Below are 23,972 nucleotides of genomic sequence, written 5' to 3'. Positions count from 1 at the left end.
ACAGCCTGTCCCCCTGCCCCATCCACTGTCCTGCCCCTCTCTTGGGCGATGGGCCCCAGGACAGCCCATGGAGCAGCCATATTACTGAGCTCCTGGGTGGGGGCATCCAGACATAATGGGTCAGTGGGAAAGGGGAGGAGACAGCATCCTTAGGAGCGTCCTGTAGGGGTCCTATCCTCCAGACCCTCCACCTAGTCTGTGGAGTGCCAGAGCTGGAAGGATGCCGGAGCCCAGCCTCCCACTTGGTTCCCTCCCTTCTTTCTGCCCCCTCTGCTAAAACCCCTGCAGGGGCAGAGGGAGGAGGCTTCCCAGGCCATGGGAGGCCTGCCCTGCCCCTCTGGTGGAGCTGAGACTGTCTGAGCCCTGCAACCTACAGGAAGGCAGCTGGAGGCACCTCAGACAGTACTAGCTGTGTCCGCACAGGTCACTTGATCTCCATTTGCCTCAGTTTCCTCAACTGTAAAATGGGGGTTGTGCCTCAAAGGACTGTTGTGAGGATCCAATGAGATGATATTTGTAAAAAAGACTTGGCATTGGGAGGAGGGGGAGGGAGAGAAAATTGGAAACTCAGGAATTATGGAACTGAATCTTGGGAACTAAAAGAAAATGAATAAATTTAAAAATACAAAAGCACTTGGCACAGTGCCTGGCCTGTAGTGGGCACTGCAAGAAGCAGGCCTGCCAGCCTGTGGCCCATGGAGGCTCCCAGCCCTCTTGTGGGCACACCAAAGCATTTCCTCCGTGTACGGAGGATGCTTTCCTTACATTTTCATGAGGCCGCCCTGAAATCCTTAGGCTGCCCTGAAATCCTTAGGCTGCCAGGGCCCGAGGGCATAGAGGCCGCAGGTCAGGCAGGCCTGATATAACTTCTCAGTCCCTTTGTCCTCCTCCTTCATGATCATAGGTCTCAGCCTTGTCCTGTCTGAGTGTCTGCTCCTAACTGGATATGTGAGCTTGGCAAAGGTGGACCATTTCTCACCTATAAAACGGGAATTCCCACCTATGCTTATTGAGTGACCTATTACATGCAGCTCGCTGTGCTAGGTACTGAAGGAGTGTCATGAAAAGGCGGCCCAGGCATGTCTCCTGCACATGGTCCAAACTGCCAAGTCTTAACTGCCCTCTTTCCCTTCCAAATGCCTCTTACTCCCATAAAAGATGGCTTCCAGACCCCTTTCCATTTCTGTCCTCCCCTCTCAGTGTGTTCTGGGTGTGCGTGTTGGGGGGGGGGGTTCTTCTTGAGGACAGGGGGAGGCTAGCGGAGCATAAAGACACGGCCCAAATTGGTGAGGTTTCCTGGTGCAGCGCCCTCCCCCAAACGGCCATATCTTCTCACGAAAACCAAGTTCAAGTCCTGGTACACCCGGGAGACTCGAAAGGCCCTGTGGAATGTTCCCTCAGGCATGCATGAAGGAGAACAGGCCTGAGTTCTCCTCAGATGGCAGCTGAGGGGCATGGGTGTGGGCACGTGCCACACACAAGCCAGGCCTTCCCTTTGCTTTCCCACAGCCAGGAAGAGCATTTTTGGAAAAAGAGCAGAGTGAGAAGGACTCTCTCCACAAAACTGGAGACCACCCGTGCAGAGTGCCCCAGGAGCTGCTGACCACTAGCTGGGGTTAAGGAGCTAGCCCCTGTGTGGGGTCCTGAGCACTAACACCCAGGGAGGGGCAGCCACGTGCAGGGGAGCCCTTCCAGGGGCCGGAGGCTGATTTGCACCTCCCTGAGATCGAGGGGTTAAGTTTCAGTGGGGAGTGGTGTGTCTAGAGGCTGTGGCCTCTGGCAGTGATTTTGTACTGGGCCTATGCAAAAGGGGAGCTGGCTCCCAAGTTCTCACATGCCTTGGAAGAGCTCCAGAAGGGCACTGAGAGCAGATTTCTGTCATGGCAGTAAAGCCTGGGCACGGCGCCTAAGAAGCCACCAGCCCCCGATATAGAAACCACAGAAAGCCAAGGGTTGAAGGAGGCAGGGGGGCTCAGCCTGAGTTCCGTGGCTCTCCACAGCGTGGCCCAGGAGGAGGGCCCCAGGGAGGGGGTGGGGGGCCAGACAGAGGGCTTCCTCAGCTGAGCCTTCTGGAAAGATCAGGAGGGATGTGTGGCCCCATCAGCCTTTGGAGGAGAAGAAGGTGATGCCTGTAGCCCTGGAGCTAGCAAGGGACAAGGCCACAGCATGGAAGAATAAATGAATGAACAAATAATGAGGTATCTATTAGGCACTTCCTATGGGCCAGACATTGAGCAGCGAGGCAGGCAGAGACCTGGGCTGGAGTCAGAAAGCCCTGAGTTCAAATCCAGCCTTTGATACTTCCTAGCTGGGGGAAGTCCCTTTGCCCTATTTGCCTGGGTTTCCTCATCTGTAAAATGAGCTGGAGAAGGAAATGGCAACCCCTCACCCCAGTGTCTGCCAAGAAAACCCCAAATGGAGTTGTGAAGTTCTGAGCATGAGTAACAGTAATGATCCAGGTGCTGGCCACAAGCCAGAAGGCTAGCCCCTGCCCTCAGGGAGCTGACACTTGCCTGGAGGAGAGGCAGCAGCCAGAGGAGATCCAACATCGTGTGAGCAGGTGGGAACTGGTTCCAGGCAGGACAAAGCAACCAAGCTGCAGGACAGAGGCAGGCTCCTCTCCCCTGTATCACGAGTCATTCCAGCACCAGCATGGGCCCAAGGACAGCAAGCCCAAGCTCAGGGAAAGTCTGCACCCTCAGGGCACTGCAGAAGCCGCCAGCCCTAGGCAGGGCCCTGGGGATGCAGGGGTGAGGGCCCAGAGACAGAGCTGGCCCCCATCATCCCTCCCTTGGCATGGCCCGGCTTTGGGGGTGTGCAGTGGAGGCCTCTGCCCTCTTTCAGTTCCCTCGCATAGCAATGAGCCAACAGCCTGGGCCTTTGGGGAGACAAGGAAACAGCCACCACTATCATTGCTGCTGCTGCTGCCTGATGGCTTAGTGGCAGGGCCACCTGGGACAAAGTTCTTTGCCAAATTTTGTTGTGGTGGTACTGGAGGTTGTGGTGGTGGCTGCTGCTCAGCTGTTTGCAGTCATGTCTGATTCTTTCTGACCTCACCTGAGGTTATCTTGGCAAAGACTCCAGGCTGGTTTGCCATTTCCTTCTCCAGCTCATTTTACAGATGAGGAAACTGAGGCTAACAGGGTTCAGTGACTTGCTCAGGGTCACCCAGCTAGTAAATCCAGAGGCTGGATTTGCACTCGGGGAGATGAGTCTTCCTGACTCCAGGCCGAGGTCTCTACTCTATTCCCTGGCTCTTGGTTTCCTCAACTGCAAAACAGGGGTATTGTTTGGACTTGACCCCCAGGGTCTATCCCAGTTTGGATGGTCTGTGAGCAAACAAGGGAGATTCATTGCAGAAGAGGGGCTAGTCACCAGGACAGCAGGTAGCTGATGGTGAAGCATGTGGTGCCCACCTCCTGACAAAGGGACGACAGGATCATGGCACTGAGGGAGACGTGCCTTTGGGGAGAGTTGGGGCCAGGTGCATGCGGAGTGGAGGCAGCCTCTGAACCCAGAATTATTTATGCTGCTGAATACTGGCTGCTTCGTCTCTGTCCTCAATCACCCACCTGTGCACTGGCCCAGGGGCCACAGCTGTTTCCTCTGCAGTGGGAAGGAGTTGTCAGAAAAGCCAGGAGCGAAGGAAGAGGAGCCGTTGTTGCCTCCCCCTCTTCCCAATGATTAGCGCTCTGGCTGATGTCCCCTGGATTGTGAGCAGGCCTAGCCACCCTCCCAAAATGTACAGGGGCTTCCCGGCTCCTCCTTTAAGGGACCATCATCACCTTTGACCATTTTTCACCATGGAGAGCCCTTTCCACCCTTCAGGACAGATTTCTCTACAAATGTGTGGTCCAGGCGGCCCACAGTCGGGAGACTCCACCCAAAGTACAGAGACAAGACTCACTTCCCAAAGGTCTCTTTGGCCTCCACAGGCCCCCAGTAGAGGCCACCAACAAGAGTCATCCTCAGCTTTGATAACTTTTCTGGGTATGTCTGTGAGGAGGGGACCACAGAGGAACAGGAGATGGGCTGCACACACCATGCTTGCTTGCAGAAGGTCACGGGTTTGAATTTTGCCTCTGCTCCCTACAACTTATGTGGTCAGTCACCGCTCCCCCCCCCCCATCCTTGGGTTTCTGCTTTCTCATATTCAAAGTGTTGGAGTCAGATCTTCCTGCCTCTAAATCTATGATAAGTTAGAGCAGCGAAGCCCACAAGGAGAGAGAAAATCTCTGCTTCCAAGGCAGGGAAGCCCAAGCACAGAGGGGCAGAGGAGCACCCCAGAAGCCAAAACATGCATGTGCTTTTTTTCACCTATTTCTTTATTTTATTTTTTGGATAAGATTAAATTTTTCCTAATTACTAATTTTTAGCATCTGTTTTTTAAATTTTGATTTCCAAATTTTCTCCCTCCCTCCCTGCCCTCTCCCTGAGACAATAAGCAATTTGATATGGTTATACATGGACAGTCACACACATGTGCTGTTGTTTCTGCCAAAGCACCCACATTACTGCAAGATGACGTCAACATTCAAGGAGATGCAAAGGGTGTCACAGCAGCTGGAAGCAGAGCTGCTCAAACACCAAGAAAAGCCGGACCAACATCGAGGCCTCCAAGAGCACAGCCTGCTGAGAGGCTGAGGCTTACCCAGCACAGAGGGTCGGCTTTGGTGAACTGGGGATGGAGGAGGGGGATGGCAGTCATCCCAGAGTGGCCTGCCTGGGGTTGACAGGTCCAAGACGCCGGAGAGCCATCTACTCCAACCCTCCTGAGGCCACGGCTGCCTCTCCTCAAAATTCCAGAAGAGCTAGCATGGGTGCCCGACCTTCTTTCTCTGGTTTTCACCTCCCAGGGCTGTGAAAACCCCAAAGCCTCAGCCCTAGGAATTACAGGATCTCTCCCCAAAACCCTAAAACTAAAAGGGCTTCAGCATGGGAGGAAGAGGATGCTTGGGAGTGAGCCTGGCTTCTTCCACTCCCTCTCTCTGCCTCCCCCTCCCTCTGCCTGCCTTCCCCCACTGCTCGCCTCTTCCTTTAAGAAGTCTGTAGGAGCTAGGGGAGGGGGGACAGGAAGAGTACCATTTTCGCCATTAAAATGAATGGATTTTGAATTTTTGTTGTGAATGAATGAATGAGAAGCCATCTTACCAAGTACTAACTTCAGGTGAAGGCTTGTCCAGAACTCAGGACAGAAACCCAAGGAGTGAAGGCAGGCAGATCCTGCCCTCTAACTGGGAGAAAGCAACCATAAAGGGGTGGGGGGGAAGTGTCCACAGCCCGGTCCGGGCATGATGTGGCGAAGTAGAAGCTCCCCAGTCCATCTCTAATGCTTTGGGGTTGGGCTAGCAAAGGCTCAGTGACCTCCCTGGCTGGGGGCGGCTTGGATCCCATTGGATTTGACCTCCATTCCAGCCGGCCTCTTGGGATTCGGGTATTGTACTCCATGGGGGGATGCAGGTGAGCAGCCTTCCTTCCTCCCTCCCCCGCTGGAGGAGCTGAGGGGGTTTTCTCTCTTGGACTCCTTCCAGATTCTTTGGGTTATTCTAATTGGTAAACGTCCTGGCCTTCTGTTTACTGCTTTCTTCGGGGTTGCCTGGCTACCTGGGGTCATCTTTAATGTAACCAGGCCTTGGGAGGAAGGGCCTAGGCTGCTGAGGGTCAGCTGAGGCCTGCCATCCCCTTTAAGAGCAATTAGGGAGATGCACCTGGACTCCTATCCCTAGACAGTGTTGTGTAATGGCACACAGATATCCCCACTCAGAGACTGGAGGGTGAACTGCCTGGTCGCCTCCCCCAGCTAGGCTGGCTGTAGAATTGGCACTGCCCTCCAGAGCACATCTAGCAAAGCCATGTCTTCTGAATCTCTAATTCACCAGCAGACATATCTCACACATAAATCTGCGAGGCATCTCATGACTTCATCCCAGGCCTGATAAGAATTTTGAAAAGAATACTGCCAAGGACAGCGCTTTGGGCCACTCCGCTAGCGACCTTCCTTGGTGGTGACACTGATATGTTCATTCGACCTGGTCCCCAAGGACAGCCAGCTCCTATGGAATCCCTGGGGAATGTTTGTCCCGGCTCCCAATTACTCACCAAGTTCCCCACACCAGGGCGTCCCTTCTATCAACCCCTTACAGAAAGCTGCCAGGACAACTCCAGGCAGCTCCACCAGCCCTGGGATTCTGGGCAAGCTCAGAAGCCCTCCCCTCCCCCCTTACCCCCCCCCCCCCCCCCCCCCCCCCCCCGCCCTCCAGAGAGTGGCTGACTTCCCCAGTGGGAGGAGGGGCTCCTAGACGCTGGAGTTTGGACCAAGGGAGCCATTGCACACAGTACCCTCAGCTAGGTCATGGGTTCCCTACCTGCCACCTCCCTGCAGCTACATTTACCTTCTCTGGGAGCAATCCAAGGCCACCCAGTATGCTTCCCTAAGGGACCCTCAATTTGGACAGAGGTCAAAGACCATCTCCTATGGGTTATCTTCTTAGTCCTGGCAGGCTTCCTGGAGGAGACAGGCTTGCAGGAACAGCAGGGATAAGGGAAAAGAGAGGCCTTGGCACAGGGTCAGAATACCCCTGACTATTAAGCTACAGGCAGAAACTTGCTCTGAGGGGGCGAAAATCTCTGATTCCCTTTTTCACCCCATCTGCGCCCCCAAAACAGGTGCGGAGCATGCGTGCAGCTCAGTCAGGAGCCAGGGAAGCAGGCAGGGGCGGGGACCGCCCTCTCTTTTGTGCTCTGACAGGCCCTTCCCCCATCCTACCCCGAGCTCCAATTTAGGAAACAGGAGCCTTTCCCTCCCACACTGCTTCTGTTCTCCCCCATCCCCTTACCTGGAATCCCCATCTACCAGCACCACCAGGCTCCCCGCTTCTTCCCAGTCAAATCCCACTCATCCCTCATGGCCCACTTTGGGTTCTGTTTCTCCAGGAAGCCTTCCTTGACCACTCCAGCCAGCCGAGACCACCTCCTGTGATCACCCACACTCTGAGCCTCCGTATAGCCGCGAGCAGAGAGCCAGGACAATTGAGCTGGGGAGCAGAAAGCTGCCAGCTGCTGTCAAGTCCTGTAGATCCTCCCTCTGAAGTTTGTTTATGGCCAGTTCAGAAAAGCTCCCTCAGCTCAGGCAACCCCTAGGGTGCCCATCTTGTCTGGGCAATAGCCTAGGACCTCCCCTGGCTCCTCTAAGCATGTTTTAGGCTGGTCGTTGCTGGCTGTTGGGAATCAGGACTTGCTGACCCATGCCATCCATGCTTGTCCAACAGAGCCCCAGTGTGGAGAAAAGCATCGTCTCCCACCCAGGCTTGGTCCAGGCTTATGGAATGAGGGATGTCATTCCTCCACAGCCCGGCCCCCGTGGGCTTCCCAGGCATCCCTGCTTCTCTACCTGACCAAATGAGCCAGAGAGTTGCCCATGCTTGTGGGATACATGCAGTGGGGCCTCCTTCCCAGCCAGAGTCATGTTCTAGTGGAGAAAGTCCTTTTCAAAGCACAAAAAATGAGAAGAGAAACTGTTGATTGGGAAGAAAAAAAACCTGCCCGCAACATATGTGCCCATGGCTGGCACCTGGTGAGTCCTTAATAAACGCTTACTGATTGATTGGTTGATCTATATGGAATTGATAGAAATAAATGCCTACATCTGAGACCAGAAAAGTAACAAACACAATGATTTCAATAACATAACAAAGCAAGACTGAAAGGCAGGCTTATTGGGGGGAGAGCAAAGGAGATGTATGACAGGCACTTTGCTAGCCCTGGGGACACAGATGCAGAAGCAAAGCACAAGGAACTGCCATTCTAATGGGGGAGAAAACACAAAAACAGCAGTGATGACCAGGGAGGGCAGCTTGCCCAAGCAAGTTGCCGGGACGGTGAGTAGGAGCATTGGGGAGCAGATTAGCACAACCCATCCATGGGACAATGGCAAAGCTGAATTGATTTTGGCTCATGATTCCAGAAACGGGGATGGGGGGAAGGCAAGAAGGGTGGCCAGATGATGGGTGAGTCTACAGGGAAGATCTCCATTTGACCCCCTGCAGGTGAACTAGGATCAATGGCCAGAGTCTTTATTTGGACTCCATAGAAGGAAACCACAATCAAAATCATAACTGCTCAAAGGTGGGAGGGGCCATCGAGCCCCCTCATGCCCTCCTCATCACACCCTGCCACCATTTGGTGGGCTTCACATGAACGTTAGAGGACCCCCTGCCGAAGAACGCTGCTTCATACTGCAATATGAAAGAAAACCATCGCCAGGAGCCAGCAGAAAGCAGGGGAGACAGAGACAGCCTTCATCACCCCTCTGCTCCCTCACAGCGGGCAATAAACAGAGAGTAAAAACAAGAAGGGGGCGGCGCTTCAGCCAGGGGAAAGAAGGCTTGTGTTTGAAACTGTGACTGACTTTCCCACAACCACGTGCTTGGGACAGAGATAGTGCATTCACAGGGCTGTTTGACTTGACTTATCGTTTTAATAAACTTTTTTCAGGAATATTGCAAAGGGTGTATTAGCAAGGAGGGAGTTAGTCAGTCTCCCAGGGCTGCTTGGTTACAGCAGCCAATCATTTTCCCAGGTTGTCAGAGACCCTCTGAGTCTTCCAAGGCTGCTTCCATGATCCTGTGATGCCCAGCAGCTTCATCTTGACCTCCCTCACAGGATCTGAAATCACAACCTTCAGCAAGAAATCTCAAGAAGGGAATTAGCAGACCATCGACCCCTTTCCTCCCTACTCTTCAGTTGCCCAAGGATGGGCAGGGGGTAAGTTTGGGTCAACACAACAGGGTGTGTTCCATCAGACTGTGTATGAACAAAAGGGGTGAGTATGTCTATCTGTTCATTTGTGTGTTGGAAAGAATCTCAAGGCCCATCACTCAAAACAAAAGCCTTTCTCTGACGTTTCTGGGAAGTGGTCATCCAGTCTCTGTGTGTGGACCTGTGGTAAAATGGAGCCCATCCTTTCCTGAGGCAGGCAGCCTCCACCACTTTGGGCCATCTCCAGTTCTTAGGAAGCTTAACCCAAGCTGCTGGGCTCACAGAGACTCTATCTTCTTCTCTGCCACTCCCTCCCTCCCTCCTCCCCCACCGCTCCTCATTCTGCCCTCTGGGGCCGAGCAGAACCTGTCTAGGAAGAGAGGCAACATTCTCTGTCTGCATGGAGAGTGATGAAAGAGAGAAGCTGTGTGTGATCCAGGATGGAGGGTGTGGCTCAGGCAATGCAGGCAGCAGCTCCTAGCTGAAATCCCACTCTTGAGGAAGCCTCCCGTGACTTCTGTGACTCGTGGTCAGCACCATTTAGGAGGGACAGCGCACCTTGTGCTGCAAAGGTTAGGGAGCAGGGGCACTAGGGTAGGGAAAGGCCCCAGAAAGCTTAGCAAACCAGGAAGTGCTTATTGAATCCTGGAGGAGACAGGGGAGTTATCTCCCAGTATCTGAAGGGCAGCCCTAGTGAGAGGCGTCAGCACCTAGCCCAGTGCCTGACTTCAGGCAGGAGCTTCATGTTGATCCAGTGACTGGAGAGGAATTTATCTCACTCTGTTTGGACCCAGAGGGCAAAACTCAGAGTGGGAGGGATGAACAGGGGCAAGTTTTCTAGGCCATAACCCTGAGAGGAGCCTCAGAATGGGGGGATGGGATTGAGCATGCCCTCCCTCTCAGAGGGTCCTCAAGCAGATGGTTGTTTGATGAGAACATTAGAAGGGTGAGTCATATTCCAACTCTGAATTCTGTGATCTGGATTCTGTGACGCTCCATTCTCCCAGGGAAAGGCAAGCTAGGATTTGGATGGGAGAGAGAGAATGGAGGAGGAACTCAGGATGGGAAAATGGCATAATGAGTGGAGGAATGAAGGAGCATGGTCTGTGTTAAGGGACACACAGTGAGGACACCCACCTGGCTGAGAGATCTGACCTTGAGAAGATGTGCTGCAGCCTCGTTGCTACTCCTGAGGCTGGATGGTCCCACAGCAGTAGCCCCAGGGCACGCACACCTTGTTGGAAAGGGACCAGTAACAGATATGTGCCCATGGAGTACATTGTCCATCACATCGACATTGTATGGAACAGAAATGCCCAAACCTGCACTGGGAAACATGGCAAAAAGGGAGAGGGCATTTGAGTGAGAACTGACAGAAGAAAAGGCAGCAAGGAGATGGGGACAGGGGGAATGCTGACAGAAATCCCAGAAAGCCAAGTAGCCACGGATTCTGGAGGAGGGAGCTTGGTCTAGACCTGGTCCTTTTTCCCGTTATTTTCTTTTATTTTGAACTTACCAGACACCAAATAAAATGAGCACATCCACATCCACAGGAGAATAGAAGAAGAGGATTGTGCCTGAAACTGCCAACTGTTCTTTTGGCCGTTCTTTTCAGAATCTATCAGTCAAACTTTCAGAGCAGTCCTACTGCTCTGGGGTCCCTTCCAGTCTGCTTTCTCTTCTGTGCAGCTTTAAAAATGCGTCAATGACTCTCTCTTCTTTCCTTTTTGGAGGGCTACCTTATCACTACTTCCCCCTCTGCTAGAAAAAAATAAAGAGAAATGAAATCTTTGTAACAAATGGGCATGGTTAAACCCAACAAATTCCCACATTTTGTCGTTATTCAGTCTTTTTCAATTGTGTTCGACTCTCTGTGACCCCATTTAGCATTTTGTTGGCAGAGATACTTAAGTGGTTGGGTATTTCCTTCTTCAGCTCATTTTACAGATGAGGAAACCGAAGCCAACAGGGTAAAGTGACTTCCCTAGGATCACACAGCTCAGAAGTGTCTGAGGCCAGATTTGAACTCAGAAAAGTGAGTCTTCCTGTCTCCAGACCTGGCACCGTATCCACTGTCTTATTGTATGTATGGTTCATTCTGCCCTTAACTCCGGGGTCTTTCTGTCGGGAGGTCATTTGTCCTCTGGTGGGTTACTGGGTTCATCAGAGTTCTCAAATCTTTCAAAGTTAGTTTTCTTGCCCATAGTTTTGCCATTATATGAATGTTCTCCTGGATTTAATTCTGACCAAGGAAGGTGGTGAAGTGGGTCTAACCAGAGCCTTGGTAAGCTATGTCCTCACCTGGTGGGAGCTCATGGGCCAGAACGTGGGAGCACCCACCCTAGCAGGCCCTGCATCCAGGACTTACATGCTCACAGCCAGCCGCTCAGAGATAGGACAGGGAGGAAACCACGGTCCCAGGTGGTTCCAAAGAGATGGGAGAGTCCCAAAAATGGAGTCCTGGGGAGGCTGAGGCCTGGGGCACCGGAGGTCTAGAAGCTTCCCTGGCCCCAGCTCCTTGTCTCCTTGGTTCAGGTGGTGGTAGAGCTCAGCTCTGCAGGCTCCTGGGTGATCAAGGGGAAAGCCGGGCTCGGTTGCCAGGCCAAGACTCCATGAGACAACAGGCCCTTGGGACCAGGAGGAGGATGTGGTTAGAGTTCAGAAGCACTGAGCCTAACGGCAGGGCAAAGCAGGCAAGGCTGTGCCAGAAAGCAAGGAATGAGTGGCAGCTCAAACAAGTGAGTTCTTGTGGGGAATCTGCAGAGGCAACGTCCTCATCTGGTGGCAGGATGCTGGCTCTGCCAGCCCCTGGAAGCCGAAGGCAACAGAGCTCCCGCCCCAGCCTCGTAAGCACCTACTGCATGCTGAGTACTATCCAAGGGGCTGGGGGAACAAAGATGAAAACCAGTCTCTGTCCTCCTGGAGCTTATGCTGTGCTGGGGGCAGAGGGGGGCGGGCACCACTGTGTGCATAGGAAATGACTACAAAAGAGGTGATTTCCAGTGGGACAGTCCTAACAAGGTGACCCCAGGAGGCAGCCTGGAGGAGGTGCTGCTTCGGCTGTGTCTAAAGGGGCTGAGGACTCTAAGGGCACAGGCAAAGGGGAGCTGATTCCAGGTGTGGAGGCAGGGGGCAGGCCAAGGTGGTCTAGCTATAAAGTGCATCCTCCTCTTGGCAAGGGAAAAGGCTGGCAAATGCAAGCAGAATGCTCATCTCCTCAACCAGCACGATGGTTTACCTGAGACACACAGGTCGTTCCCAAGGTTCCCCAAGGAAACGCCACGTCTGGCATACAGATGGTGGGCATGTGGAGTGGGGGGGCCCCCAGGAGGCAGAGGAAGGCAGAGCCCTCCCTGGAGGTTTCCAGGAAAGGCTGGATTTGTGGTAGACCAGCGGGGGCCAAGGCCCCTCCCATCTCTGAAATTCTGGGATTCTGTGACAAATGCTGGCTGACTGAGGACTGATGACTTCTCAATGGAGTGTCCAAGACCAGTTCTGTTCTTTGTGACCCCAACAAAGGGGTTCTTTAACTGGAAACCCAAAAGCCCAAGCAGGGAAACATCCTCTTCAAGCCCTCCCCATAGAGAAGGTGCTCCTCCCCACCTCCAAGTGGCATGGGAGCAGGGCAGAGGGAAGTTCATGGGAAACCCTCGGGCACTGAGCACCCAAACCATCCAGAACAGCTGTCCCAGCCCTGTTTCTCTTCTCTTCCAAGGAATCACTGGTCTTAGAACTGACAACAACCTCAGAGACTGTCTAGTCCAAACCCCCACCCTCCCCATTTCACATAAAAGCCTAGAGCAGGGAAACAATGCGTGCCAGAGACTATGCCCCATTTTTACAGGTGAGCAAACAGGCCTGCAGACAAAACGTGACTCCCCTGAAGTCCAGGGAATAAAAGGCAGAGCCAGGCTTAGTTTCCAAGCTCACAGTGCCCAGGCCCTCCACACTGCACAATGTCACAGCCAAAGGCAGAAGGGCACAGGCCTTTGGACACTGCTGACAAGTCCTGCCAGAATTCCATGAGATTGCTGTCCAAAGGCTAGCTCTCACCTACGCACCATCACTCATGTTCCCAAGGGACTGTCCGATTCCCCAGATCCCTCCGCGTGGCATCCCTTTCAAGCCTTTCCCCAGAAAAGCAAAGGAGGCCCCCAGTCCCCTTCAGAAGTAGTGGGGAAGGGAGCAGAGGCTCGAGCCACGAAGGCCTGGGAGTGTGCTCCATAGAACCCTCCCTCATTTCTGTCCCCCACCTTTACCCCATAGGAATACAGATGAGTCACCAGATAGGCACCCTCCAAAGGCTCTTCCCAAATTCCAAGTTGGAAAGGATTTCTTCCCTTCATGGCTGCCGAGGGCTCCCAGGGATGCTGTCACACCATCTCTTCAGAATCCCATTGTTGCCATGATGCTGGGAGGAATTGTGGGGAGAGCAGGCAGGGCAGGACACAGGATCCCTTCTGAAAAGGAGCCAGAGTCCCCAGAAATTGGCCAGGTTCAGCACAATCTAGGCCCAGAAGTGTGCCTTTCCCAAGATCTTCCAGGCTTCCTCATTGGCAGAATCTATTCCACTCATGCCCTGTCTGAGCAGGGTCCAAATTCCTGTGGCTGGGGCTTAGGGGCAGTCTAGGTCAGGTCACAAGAGGGCAGCCTTCCTACTCCTCCGGGCTATGGCGGCTGTATCTCCTCAGTCCATTGTTCAAGGCACCAATTAAGCAGGGTGAGGCAGTTTGGGAGAAGGCCTGTCTGGAGGCAGGGGAATGGACTCCTGTCTAGTCACAGCTCCTTAGACTAACCAACCACACTTGTGAGACTTGGAATCGAGTGGGGTAAGGCCTTCGTTTGACAGAAAAGGAGACTGAGGCCCAACAGGTGGCTTGATCAAAGTCAGTCAACGAGGCAAGGAAAGAGAAGCTGGTCAGAACCGGTCAGACCCCAGCTGGAGAACTGGGTGCGCGGCTAGGCGTTGCACTGTGGAAGGGACTCTGAGGAGAAGGAGGGCACCCAGGATGGGGATGGAACCCAGTCAAGGGACCTGGGGAGAGAAGCTGGGGGTGGGAGGGGCGCACGGAGGGGAGGAATGCTGCTTGTCTTCCAGTATTTCCAGGAAGGACTGGCCTAGGAGGGAAAAGGGAGAAGGCCCAACTTGTCTTTATGTCAGAACTAACTTCTGTTCCCAGCAGCGGAATGAGGTCGCATTTGGCCCCCGCGGGGAGACCTCAGCCCGCACATCGTGGGGGGGTGCGACCTTGCTCAGTCTGAGCTGGGTGGCCATCATGGAGATTCTGAGACCGCAGCGCCTGAGGCTTTGGAGTGCCAGGCTCCATTTGAGGAATGGGTGCAGGTCCCGAGCTAAGACCCATAAGGGCAAATAAGGTCCAGCCTACAATTTCCGCTCCTCTCATTCAGGACTCAGCCTGCAGTCAGAGGCCCTGCGCCCAGACCTGCCTCCTCCCTATGGTCCCTGTGGGCTGGCAGTGCTCTGGGGCTCAGTTTTCTCAGCTATAATGAATGGGTTGGATTAGCCAACCAGAGTCCCTTCCAGCCCCAAGGCTGTGACCCGGCTAAGGAATTCAGGTGGAGCCAATTAGCCACTGTCTTCAGCCTCAACCTGCCCAGACTACCTCCCCTCTGTAGATGCAGACTGAGCCCTCCTCACAGCCACCGGGACCAACTGAGAATGGCGTCTCAGATGAGGCTATGAGGCACTTTCAGGTGCCCCGTGGTTCCCCGCACCAGACTGGCCTCTATCCCTAGCTGGCATCAGGACCCTTCCCCCTTTGGCCGCCATGCTCCATGGGACCGATGGGGCTCCACGCTCAGACTGGATCCTCTCCCTGCTGACCTTGCTTTGATGGCCCATCAGTGGGCACACTACTTCTCCCAGGAAGGCTCAGAGATGACTCCCTCACGGCTCTGGAAGGGCTCCCTGCTCCCGGCGCTTCCTGATCCTTTGCAGACCTCACCCTTGCACCCAGGCCAGGGGCCAGACACTTTCCACCAGCTCCATGTAATGGCCCATATGAACAGTAAAATGGCTGGGGCTTTGGAGGAAAGCATTCCAAGGGCCTAAGGGCCAGGGGATGGGAGCCGTTTGGGCCATTGAAGCTGAACTGGCTTGAAATGCATAGGAGTTATGAGGAGGGAGAGGGAGAAGGGGCCTTCCCTTCCCTCAGTGTTAAGTCAATTCATTGGTTAATGGATGAAGGCTGTGCTTTCAGAGGACCCCCAATTATCCTGGGTGCAGCTGCTCTATGAACCCTGTGTCCTTGGCCCTGCTCTGGGCCCTTTCCTGACTGCCACCATCACTGCTGGAACAGAAGGGGGCCAAATGGGGTCCCATCTCCTCAGTGCCCCAGAGAATACACAGCTAGACCCTAAGGTGTCACTGCAGTAGAACAGGCTCCTCCAAAAGGCCCAAACCACTGCTGCCCACAGATGTTTGTGGGTAAAGGGAAAAGAGGATGGTGGCATTGGGGCAGGGCTAAAGATCAGAGGGTGATAGAAAATTGAGCTTCATGCTGAATGGGCCAAAGATAGGGGCTGTCACATTCAGAAGTCTGATGAAGGAGCCAATGCCCACCACCCCCTGGGTTGACCCACAAATCAGTCAGATCTAGGCAGCAAGGGAAGAGTGAGAACCAGCTAGAGGGGTGTGGGCCTGGGGGTCTCCCGGGGTCCCCAGTGACTTGAATCCCAAAGAAGGTCACCCAGGGGCCAGGGAATAGGCCATTTACTGTAGACAGCTTCCAGCCTGATTTCTTCTTTAGGGTCTGGACCCATGTGGTTATCTTGTTCTGTTCTTGCACCAGGGACCAATTTGGAATGTTTTCTCTTCATTTTCAGAAAGGTGCGTGGGACTCCATTGTAAACCACTCAGCCCTCAATCACAAGCATTTCTGTATGTTACCAACAAAACACAGTAGGAAACGACTGAAAGAGAAATTCCATCTAAAATAGCTACAGAATGTATTAACCAATTCAAGGTCTACCTCCTAAGACACACGGAGGAATTCTAAGACCACAGACAGGTACAGATCATGCCATGGAGATGTAAAGCAGCAGTTAAACCATGGGAGAAGGGCTATTGCTCTCGGGCTATCCAAGACGAAATAAAACTGACAACATCCTGCCAGAATTACTTGACTTTTTTTGATGCCAAATTAATCAAACTACCAAAGTATTCTTTTGTAGAGTTAGAAAAAATTCATCTGGAGGAACAAAAGGTAAAAATCTCAAGAGATCTAATAGAGAGAAGCTCCACGGTGGGAAGAAAGGGGCTCCAGCAGCACTGGGTCCCCAGCTACATTCCAAAGCAGTCATCGTCCAAACTAGGAGATGCTGGTTAAAAAGGAACAGACCAGGGACGGAGCTCCTGGAAGCCAACCAGCCACGGAGCCTTGTGTTCAGGGAACCCCAGACTCAGCTACTGGGAGGAGGACTCAGTGTTCAACCAAAACTCCTGGCAAAAGGAGAAAGCAGTCTGGGAGAAGTTGGGGCCAAACCAACACCTCACAAGGCCCTGTCGTAAACAAATTAGAGGAGCCAGGAAGAAACTACCTTTCCCAACTATGCACAGAAGAGCCCACAAGTAAACAAGGGATAGAGAGGATCATAGAAAAAAATGGACAATTTTTATAGCACAAAATCAAAGTTTTCAGAAAATCAAAACTAATGCAGCTAAAATTAAGGTAGAGATAATTTACTGAGAAAAAATTTCTGTAGCAAGTTTTCTCTAGCAAAGGTTTTATTTCCAAGATATATAAGTTACTGATTCAAATTCACAAGAATAAGGGCCATTCCAGGTGATTAATGGTCAGTTTGAGCAGACGAGTTTCATTCAAAGTGAGCAGAACCAGGACAATTCATACGGTAACAACAATATTGTAAAGAAATACACCTGAAGGATGTGAGAGCAGTGACTGATCAGCTGTGACTGGCCCTAACTGCACCTGCCTCCTGGCAGACAGTGGATGGACTCCAGATGCATCCTTACCTTTTTGGCCACAGCCAAGGCGACAGCTGGTCTTGCTCGACTGTGCACATTTGTTACAAGGCCTTGATTTTCCTTTTTTTTTCAACTGGTGGGCAGAGGTAGGAGGGTAAGAACACAAATGCTTGTTAAATGACATAAAATAAAAGCAAAAAAAAAAAAAAAGATACGAGGCAGCAAGGTGGCTCAATGGATAGAGAGCTGGGCCTGAGCTCAAATCTGGTCTCAGACACTGACTAGCTGTGTGGCCCTGGGTAAATCATCTAACCTCTGTTTACCTAAATGCACTGGACAAGGAAATAGCCACCTCCTGCAACATCTTTAACAAGAAAACCCCATGGACAGTGTGGTGCACGAGGTCTGGAAGAGCTGGAAATGACTGAAAGCTGAACAGCAACCAAAAAAAGGACATAATATAAAATCATTGCAGCTCCCAGGCCACTGAATAAGGGAGAAAAGGAGGACCCTGGATTTCAGGCCAGCCTCCATTCTGCCTGGACAAGGAGCCCAGGCGGCCCCTCCCCCAGCAGCCCAGCTGAGCTAGGTGTGACTGGCTACAGGAAGGCTGGGGGCTGAGCTTCCAAACCTGGTGGTGGCTGCCAAGCTGTAAGCAGATCCTGGGGCTGCAGCAGAGGTGGGCTGCAGGGGCAGACTCCCCAAGAGCTGCTAAGCATGGCATGGAGCAGACAGATGGACAGAGCATGGAGTAAGCAGCTGCTGTGTGCCGGCCACTGGACGAAGCACTAAGGAGACAAATGAAAGGGACCAGGCCAGTAGTCCCTGCCTGCCTCTGTCTTAGCACAGACACGGAAGGTGGAAAAGGGGGGGAAGGGTGGGAGGGAAGGCGCACAAGTTAGAAGCAGATGCAGATGTGTGAGCGCAGCCAAGCCCAGGGGGCTCCAGGGCGTGGGGTGAGATGCTCCCGCTGGAGACCCTCAGACTCAGCTGGCCACGATGGGGACTTGAGCTCTCTAGGAATCTATCCCAGCTCCTGCTGCTATAAATAGAGGTTCCAATAAATCCTTGATTAGCTCTAATGATCATTTCATTATCTAAAGGGCAGAGAAGTGATGAGAGGAACGGCCGTTCTGGGGCAGATTTCAGCTCATCAGAGGAGCGGACGGCTCAAGGTGAAGTGATGTGAATCTTGAGACAAAATCAGCCCCCAATCTGGACCCTGTGTGGGTGAGGGGAGCAGAAGTCAGGGGCTAGGGTCTGCCTCAAACTCCTCCTCACAGCAGCTTCCAGCCCAGGCAGCCTCACTGCGGCCCAGGCGGCCTCCAGCCCAGGCAGCCTGCAGCCCGGGCAGCCTCCAGCCTTGGCGGCATCCAGCCCAGGACACTGAAAGAGCGGGCAGATGCATGACATCCTCATCTCTGCTTTGTTTAGAGCCTGCAATGGGCAGACCTGGTCCTGCTTTCCTAAAGGGGCAAGAATAATGGTTTTCAACGTCCAGAGCAGGGTCCTGATGAGGCTTGGCTTGGGAACACTTCTTCCCAAGAAGTCTTTCCCTGTGGGCACAAATCCTGGCTTTGGGGGTATCCAAGTGATAGACTGTGCCACACAAGACCCAGCTGTGCCAGGGGTGCAGAGGAGGTCCATCCCTGGCTGGTGGGCCCTGATGTGCTGGCTTCTTTGGCCACAGCAGCGCACAAGAGGGCACACAGTCCTGTTTCATCCCTTCTGCGCTCATGCCAAGCTAAGTATTTACCATGTGCTTACAATGTGTTTGCCTGGCATGGTGCCAAGTGCTGGCAATACAAACAGAAGTGAGAAGAAAGCCCTGCCCTTGAGGGGCTCCCATTCTAAGGGCGATACAACACAAGCAGGAAGCTGAAAAGGGGCTGTGGGGGAGGTGCCAGCCTGGAGAGCAATGAATGACTGTGTGAATGAGGGTAGGGAGCCTGCTACAAATGGGCCAGGCAGGCTTTTAGACAGGCTGTCTAAAGAAGAAGAGAGGAAGCCTGTCCAATGGCCAGGGAGTCAGCAACAGGCTCCTGGAGAATGGAGCCCTATGAATATTGACGTTCTGGCTATAAACAAAACCAGAAGACACAGGGAGCTCTGCTCAAGAGAAGCATTTAGCTCCAATCCCACAAACTCCTATGGCCCCCAGATTCTTGCTGAAACACAAGAGTTCACAGAGCTGGAGTCGATGTGTGCCCAGAGACAACAGGAACCACCATTGTGTTCTGGGCCAGTGGGTCCCATGAGGATCATGGCACCTTGTGTCACACAGGGTCAGAAAGCAGAGCCACATGCCTGGACTCTGGGACAGTGCCACCAACAAAGTAAAAGGGGCCAGAGGGAAGAACACTGACTGGTGTGCTGGGCAGTCAAGCTCAAGGCGGAGAAATGAAAAGGGCCAGAGCATCTTGAGTCCACAGAAGCCTGATGCTGACACATCATGAAGCCTTTCTTTATGAAGAGAGCTGGCAGGTGCTGGACATGGAGCCTCCCAAATAACATGACAGGAAATGAAGCTGTGCTTGTTCACTTGTGTCCGACTCTTTGTGACCCTAGAAACCATACAGTCTTTTCTTAGCAAAGATACTGCAAGGGTTTCCTATTTCCTTCCCCAGTCATTTTACAGATGAGAAAACTGAGGCAAATAGGGTGAAGTGACTTGCCCAGGGTCACACAACTAGGAAGTGTTTGAGGTTAGATTTGAACTTGGGTCTTCCTGACTCCAGATCCAGTGCTCTATCCACTGAGCCACCTCGCTGAAACTGGCTCTGTCTCAGAAGACAAAGAATGGCCGGCTTCTTATGTGGAAGTCTTCCAATAAAGCCCTGACTTATCAGAACAAAGGTCAAGCTCCCCACCAAACTGGAAGAAAGGGGACAGCTAAGAAGAGGCCAGTCATTGCAGGCAACTGCTACAGCTCCGCCACGATCGGTTCCAAGCTATTGGTGCCAACAGTTATAAATGCACAAAGGAAAAGACGTTGACGCGGATGAGTACCATTTCCTCAGGAAGTTTAGCGGATGCGAATCGGTTGTCACAGCAAGGAAATCACCAAAGCCCAGAAACAGTTGCCTTTGCCAGCAAGCCCTTTTTTCTTGCCAAGAGATGGCATTGGTACAGGACAGAAGGTCGTTTGAAAAACCAAGATGGTGCAGGGGAAGCTGGTGGGAGATGGAAAGTAGCAGGGAGCCATAGCATAGCAAGAAGTAACTGAGAAAAAAAGGATGGGTTTTCTTTGGCAAGTTGGGTACAAGACTCAAGTAAGGCCTGATCCCCCAAGATCATTTAAGGGTGAACCTAGAAAAAGAGCCCAAAGAGGAATGATGGAATCAATTTGGCAGTTTGGACAACAGCGTCATTATTCCTCAATGACAACAGAGCCACCCATTTAGATGTGAGCAGTTCAGTCCCTGACCTGCTCACTGGGAGGAAAGACAGTTAGGAGGAGCCCCAGGAACCCACTCAGGCCACAACCAGCGCTGGGAACCTGGGGGGCTTAAAAAGCCCCCCCTCCCATCCAAAGCCCACAAAGCCCTCCCTGCACTCCACCTGTCCAAATCGTACCCCACTAGATTCTGAGACTTAGAAGGTCCTTAGAGATTGACTGGTGGAGGAACTCAGTGTTTTTTTTCAGATGAAAACACTCAAGTCCAGTGGCACTGGTGTTTCTCAGAGGTCACACAGCACTCTCAAGGTAGGGGTGGGTGTGAAGGTGGCAGAAGGAAGGCCTCCTGCAGAAGGCAAGGCTTGAACTGGCTTTTCTAAAGTTATTTTTTAAATTAAGAAGCATTTATTTTCACTTCTTTCTCTCCCCCCCCCCCGTCTTTCCCTCCTCTCCCAACTGGAAAAAGGAAAACAACATCCTTGTAACAAACGCCTGCCGAGCAAAGCAAATCCCCGTATTGACCATTTCCAAAAGCGTGGGGCTCATTCTGCAGTCAGGCTTTGGCACACGCCCAGATCCCCTAAGCAGGAGGCACACGTTGGGGACGCCAGGGACCTGCTTCTTTGAGAAGACATTCTGTGCTCACCTACCACACGGATGGGAGCAGCCTCTGTCCAGGACAGCCAGGTGGGCCCGCAGACTCACCTTCCTGAGCTCAAATCTGCCTTCAGACATTCACTAGCTGTGTGACCCTGAGCAAGTCACTTCACCCTGTTTGCCTTGGTTTCCTCAACTGTAAAATGAGCTGGAGAAGGAAATGGAGATCCCCTCCAGTATCTTTGCCAAGAAAACCCCTAGTGGGGTCAGGAGGAGTTGGAGACAATTTAAATGACTGAAGAACAGTCACAACAAAAGCATTTTTCCATTGACTGAGTAGCTGGAACTGGTTGCATCTTTAAAATGACCAGACTGGAATAGTTACTGTGTCTGTCTCTGTTCTGTCTGTGTCTCTGTGTCTGTGTCACTGTGTTTGTGTCTGTGTCTTTGCGTCAGTGTGTTTGTCTGACTGTGTCTCTGTGTCTGTGTCAGTGTGTTTGTGTCTGTGTCTTTGTGTCAGTGTGTTTGTCTGACTGTGTCTCTGTGTCAGTGTGTTTGTCTGACTGTGTCTCTGTGTCTGTGTCAGTGTGTTTGTGTCTGTGTCTTTGTGTCAGTGTGTTTGTCTGACTGTGTCTCTGTGTCTGTGTCTGTATGTTTGTCTCTCTGTGTCTGTGTCTCTGTCTCCAGGTGGATCAGAGTTCTTATTTACCTACGGTATGGGTACCATGCACTAAGCTGGGTGGGGAAAGAAAGATACCTTCCCATCTCCTTAGGTCTCCTGGCCAACAGCCTTGAGGTTTGGGTCTGTTTCACCAGTCCTTTTCAGTTCTAGGTGCAGGGAGTGGAGTTGTCAGATGTGGGGGCTTGAGTCATGGTGCTCCCCGAGCCCAGGCCTCCAGGCTGGCTATTGCTGCCAGCCCAGCAGGCAAAACCTGAGAAGCCAGGCTCCTGAGGCACAAGCCCAGGGCTGCTTTGGACATGGAATCTGGAGGCATTAATGCTGTCAGAACTGAGCTAAATTTCGAACCTAATCTCATTTTCTCCCCTGAACCTGAGGTAGTTGAGGGGGGTTGTGCCCTTGGCTATTGGGGGATAGGTATTCCTTAGCATACATTCCTGCTATGTATGCCTCTGTTATAGATGAGTGGTGGTTGAGTGGTTAGTTGACACAGGGTGCTTGGACTCTTGAAATGGGGGGGCGAGGTTGGTGGGAACTTGGCCATGGGCGGAGACAAGAGAAACACCCCTCCCTCAACCTTCTTAAGGGCATGAAAAAGGGGGGTTGGCGGGCGGAGATGTGAAATGTAATAGTCCGGTTGGTCAAGGAGTCAGACCCAAGCAGGGACTCCAACAAGTCCATCCCCTTGGCTGAAGCTCAGTCTTGAAGCAGGCCAGGGAGGCCGTCCTGGGGCACAGCTACTTGGACGAAGAGGCCGGGAGGGGCTAGATGGAGAGCATGAAGAACAGAAAGAGGCGAGTGCAAAGAAAAATGTCCGCAGCCTAGGAAGGGGCCAGCCAGGTTGTGAAACAGCATTCTCTGTTTGGCGCCAGGCCCCATCCTCCATAAACTCCCAGTTAACTCGAGGCTCCTAGGCTCTTCTGACTTGAATGCAGACGCCCCACCCTCCCCTTCTGGCCTTCCAGCCCTCTGCAGCCCATCCCAACCAGTGGCAGGCTTGTCTCCTGTCTGCTGACTGGGAATGCTCTCCCACCTCACCTTCCGCTCTTGGAAGGCTCACGGCCCCCTTTTCTTTTCTTTTTTTGTTTTCCCTGCCCCTTTTCTGATCCCTTCCCCTAGCTCCCTCCCCAGCTGCTAGCGCCTCCTTCACCTGGAAAGAAAGAGTTTTCTTCTGTCTGCAGTCTGTAAACAATTATATGGGCACATGGCATGTCTCTCCCCATAGTGGCAGCCCCTTGTGACCAGTTTTGCTATTTTTGGTCTGTACAGTGCCTAGTGCCAAATGAAGTTCAGTTAATTGTCTGACACAAGGCTCAGCCCTTAATAAATACTTGTGGAATCAAATGAAATCAAAGCTCTCTCTTCCGTGGATTTTTGCATGTGGTGATTTGTGGAGAATGAATTGGGGAATGAAGACACTGGATGCTGTCCCCATTAGAAGGCCGCTGCAAGAGCCCAGGGGGGCGCGGTGGGTGAAGGTAGCGGGCACAAACAAGTGGTGGGCAAGGAGGAAGATTTAGGGGCGACAGAAGCAAGCTTCGCACCCAGATGGCCCGGGCTGAACAACCCCGAGTCACTTTGTATCTAGGTCACATACACTTTGTATCCACAAAGCCGGTTGTTTTCCTCCAGAGAATAGAAGCTCTTTGAGGACGAGAATTCTTCCTCGCATGCCCAGGACCTGGAGAAGGTCCTTCGTGGAGGTTTGTTGATTGACCTCTGCGGGGATCCCGGTCCAGACGCGGTGGACTGGAAACTCGAGTCATTCAATGGGCTCTGGGTCCACTCCCACTCCTGAGTTCTTTGCGCTGTTTAAACACTTTTGGGGAGAACTGCACAGAACCTCTCCAATTACTTTCTCTAAAAACTCGATTACAGATTTGTGCAGTCGCCTCCCTTCCCCATCCCTTGTAACGAAGCACTTGTCCCCGACCCCTCTTCCCGAGCTCTCGGAGCGCTGGCCCGCGCCTGCCTCCCGGGTGACTCCGGGCACGTTCTGCAGAACCGCGCCCTGGCCCTCCCCTTCCGCGGCCCCGCGGGCGCTGGCACCGCCTCTCCATGCGCCAGCCCCCTGGGTGGAGAGGTGGGCTCCGCGCGGGCCTGCCCCTGGCCTCGATGGGCCTCCGCCAAGCTGCTCTTCGGGCCCGCCACGGCCCAGACTCACCCCTTCCATGGAACCCCCGAGAACGTAACCCGGCGCGCCCCCGTGCACCGATCGGGGACGGGCCCGCAGAAGGGCAGACCGTGGGCCCCGGGCAGGCGGCGGGTAAGCGGGCGGGTCTTCCAGCTCCCCACGGACACGCCCGAGAGGGCTAGGGGCCTACGCCCACACACACATACAAGCGTCCGCAGACTCGGGCATTAGCGCACCCACCCCCCACCCACACGAGCGGAGTGACTCCAACCCAGCTCCCGCCCTCCCCGGCCGAGGAAGGTCTCGGTTCCCTCTCCCGCGCGGCCCCCCGCGCGGCCACCCCTGGCTCCGCCCACCAGGGGCCCTGCCCCTCCCTTCGAGAGCTCCCTCCTCCCACTCCAGGCTCCGCCCACGTCGCAGGCCACGCCCCCGAGCCGGCCCGCCCCTTGTTTACCAAGTT

The 23,972-nt window shown here is 53.2% G+C and overlaps 2 long non-coding RNA genes across 7 annotated transcripts; one reads left to right on the top strand and one right to left on the bottom strand.

Annotated features, from left to right (window-relative positions):
* Positions 1-8,452: 8,452 nt before the first annotated feature.
* Positions 8,453-23,846, bottom strand: LOC138158278 (uncharacterized). Of its 4 annotated transcripts, none has more exons than XR_011167613.1 (3): positions 23,543-23,846; positions 9,895-10,515; positions 8,453-8,664 (listed from the first exon to the last, which is right to left on the bottom strand). It is a non-coding gene; the product is annotated as an uncharacterized lncRNA (long non-coding RNA). The 4 variants fall into 4 exon arrangements; XR_011167614.1 differs by lacking the exon at positions 23,543-23,846 and adding an exon at positions 16,754-16,806; XR_011167611.1 differs by lacking the exon at positions 23,543-23,846 and adding an exon at positions 11,126-11,275 and having other exon boundaries at positions 9,895-10,518.
* LOC138158276 (uncharacterized) lies at positions 8,637-16,915 on the top strand. Of its 3 annotated transcripts, XR_011167610.1 has the most exons (4): positions 8,637-8,763; positions 10,693-10,839; positions 11,293-11,495; positions 15,604-16,915. It is a non-coding gene; the product is annotated as an uncharacterized lncRNA (long non-coding RNA). The 3 variants fall into 3 exon arrangements; XR_011167609.1 differs by lacking the exon at positions 11,293-11,495 and having other exon boundaries at positions 10,693-10,792; XR_011167608.1 differs by lacking the exon at positions 11,293-11,495.
* Positions 23,847-23,972: the final 126 nt, after the last annotated feature.

Source organism: Petaurus breviceps, unplaced genomic scaffold (genome assembly GCF_028583685.1).
Source record: "Petaurus breviceps papuanus isolate PSGF00001 unplaced genomic scaffold, PetGlider_PUasm1.0 174, whole genome shotgun sequence".
Classification (NCBI taxonomy): Eukaryota; Metazoa; Chordata; class Mammalia; order Diprotodontia; family Petauridae; genus Petaurus; species Petaurus breviceps.
This window is presented reverse-complemented; position numbering and strand designations above follow the sequence as displayed.